Raw genomic sequence first — 235 nt, 5'->3', positions numbered from 1 at the left:
TAAGGCCAGCTGAAACCAGTTATCAAGCATCTCCGTGGTGCCCCCTTGTTTGGTTTTCCACTGGGGTCCCTCAATCCTCCAAGTCATGTCTCTTAATGCATTTTGTTCCCTAAACCTTTCCATTGGTGCATCCTCAGTCCTGCCAACGGTGCTTCTTCGGCACTTCTCAATGGTAACCCCTGTGGTGCTTCCTTGGTGTCAGATGGGGCTAAAAGAACCTAGATCTGTTTGACTG

General features: G+C 49.4%; 1 protein-coding gene across 1 annotated transcript in view; it reads left to right on the top strand.

The window, feature by feature from the left end:
- LOC119592469 (centrosomal protein of 131 kDa-like) overlaps positions 1 to 235 on the top strand; it is a gene marked incomplete at its 5' end in the record, with an annotated part of 15133 nt that overhangs the window by 4742 nt on the left and 10156 nt on the right.

This window comes from Penaeus monodon, chromosome 30 (genome assembly GCF_015228065.2).
Source record: "Penaeus monodon isolate SGIC_2016 chromosome 30, NSTDA_Pmon_1, whole genome shotgun sequence".
NCBI classification, from domain to species: Eukaryota; Metazoa; Arthropoda; class Malacostraca; order Decapoda; family Penaeidae; genus Penaeus; species Penaeus monodon.
Note: the sequence above shows the minus strand (reverse complement) of the source record. Positions and strands in the feature narration are given on the sequence as shown.